We start from the raw sequence: 2,500 nt of genomic DNA, 5'->3' as shown, positions 1-2,500 counted from the left end.
TCAATGAGTCGGTAAGTGTGTCAGGACAGGCAGGGTGAGGATACTGGGTCAAGGGAGACTTAAAGTTGCATTGCTGTAGGTCAGGGCAGGCTGGCCCAAAGCAGAGTCAAGTTGGCGTGGGGTAGGTCAGGTGCACCAAATGGAGCCTGGCAAAATTGAGCTGCCCTTGGTATCACAGCCTGGAGATAAAAATAAATTCTCATCCAAAACGTGCCCCTAAGGCTGAACCTTCACGGCAATTTCTTTATAAGAGGAAGCCCCCTCCACCATGCGCCCTTCACGCTGCCGCCAACACTTGCATGAGGGGGGTTAATTCACACGGAATTCTGCCACTCAACTAAACAAGTGGTGTTGCTTTATTGACGAATGGGGAAACTATTGTGGATCCCGCAGTTCAGTGATGCATCTCCCAGTATTGCTGCTACTGTAAATGCAACATTCTTCACAACATATTTTTGTCGCTAAATAGCAAAATCAAGCCGAGTCTTGGCTTGCTGCGTCCTGGCCCAGCCCGGCCTCGGACCTACCTCAACCACGCACGCCTCCCTCGACCTTCCACTTAGCCAAATCAGGTCCCTCCGCCCCCGCGGCGGCACGGGACGCCAGGGATGCTGTGCAGCAACAATACACTGATGCATCATCGTGTTTCCTGCCTGGCAACACACCCGTAGCACATCTTGACAGGTGCGAAACAAGGATCTGGCGTCGCTACTTGCAATTCATATTTAAGTAGCCTCGGTGTTACATCAGTGACAACTCTGAGGAGCGCGCCGCAGCACACCGCCGCCGTGCTGCGTCAAGCTGGAGGCAGAGCACGCGGAAAGGCGGCGCGCCTGCACAGAGCAGCGCGGCCTTACACTTTCAAATATGAATGGAGGGTCACCCCTGAAGGACATTTCTCTCCTTTCCCTGTCCTCCTCTCCATCACACCCACCACCTCATCACCACGCATCAGTCTCTTTTCTTCCACCACCACCACGATTACCACCAAGGGCGCCCTACCAACGCTGTTACACACACTAATGTTACGTATGTGAATCAACGTAATATGCGGAAGGATAAAGAAACCTTTGTCTGCTAACATCATAGCCATTTCTGTGCTGGCTGTTATCTTAACTACACTGACAATCTTAACGAACCTTGTTAACTTACGCATCACTGAATCAAAAAATGTATCTAATGTACGGTGTAAAATCAAGGAAGTAAACAGGAAGGCTGAAAATAAAGGGAACAAGGAAAACTTAAAAGGAAAAGAACAGATGAACATCAAGGACGATAAAGGAATAAATAGAGGATACAAATGGGAACATAAATGAAAGGAAAAAGACAGAAATTATAACAAAAACTTACGAACAAGTATAAAGGAGACTAACAATAAAATATAACACACATAAGCAGACAGCGAATGCAAGAATTAAAGGAAAAAGATGATCTTGGCCACGATGCTACTCCTTTCACACACACACACACACACACACACACACACACACACACACACACACACACACACACACACACACACACACAGGGAGCAAAGGACGAACGAAGAAGAAAGTGAGAAAATCCAAATTAAACTTCTGGCAAGGAACATGACAAGAGAAAACTGCCAAAAAAGACAGTGCCGAGAGAGAGAAAAAAAAAGGAGAAATAAGAAGAAATAAAAAAAAATATTGAAGATAATGATGACAGAAGCAAATCACAAAGGGAAGAATTGATAGTGACTTTGACGATGATGCTTGGAAAAGAAGAGAAGAAAGATAGCAACAAAAGAATAACAGGAATGCAAACAAAAAAGAGAGAGAGAAAAATAAAGGCGAGAAGAATATCAGAAGAGAGAATAATACTGACAACGATGACGGCAGGAAAAGAAGAAAGGAAAATAATAATGATGGTGGTGATAGAGGTAGATGGATGGAGGGAGGAAGAGAAGAAGAGAGGATAGTTATGATGACGTTGATAGAAGTAATGATGATAAAGAGAAGAGGCCACTTCTCTTCCACTTAACACAGGCGCGCCCTTCCATAAACCTCCTTAATGAGCCACGTGGGTTGAGTACGAATCAGATTTAAAGGGACAATTTAAAGGGCAGAAGGTAAATACAACTCGTGTGGCATTCAAACAGAGTAGGCAGGTATGTGGGTCCCGTGGCCTGTGTGTGTGTGTGTGTGTGTGTGTGTGTGTGTGTGTGTGTGTGTGTGTGTGTGTGTGTGTGTGTGTGTGTGTGTGTGAAGCTCTCAACATCAAGATAAGCATCACAAGCATGTAGGAGAGAGAAAACAAGCAGTGAGTTTGTCTGCCTGTCTGTCTTTGCTTTTCATTCTTGCGCCCCTCACTGTCTAACTCTCCCTCCCCACCCCCTGCTCTTTCTTTCTCTCTCTCTCTCTCTCTCTCTCTCTCTCTCTCTGATTTTATCCATGTCCCAACTCTTTCCTTCATGTCTTCTCTTCCTCCATTCTACGTTCTCCTCCCTCCATTTAAGACTACGGGTGCGGAGCGGCAG

This window comes from Scylla paramamosain, chromosome 20 (genome assembly GCF_035594125.1).
Source record: "Scylla paramamosain isolate STU-SP2022 chromosome 20, ASM3559412v1, whole genome shotgun sequence".
Classification (NCBI taxonomy): domain Eukaryota; kingdom Metazoa; phylum Arthropoda; class Malacostraca; order Decapoda; family Portunidae; genus Scylla; species Scylla paramamosain.
The sequence above is the reverse complement of the archived record's forward strand: the minus strand, read 5'-3'. Positions refer to the sequence as shown.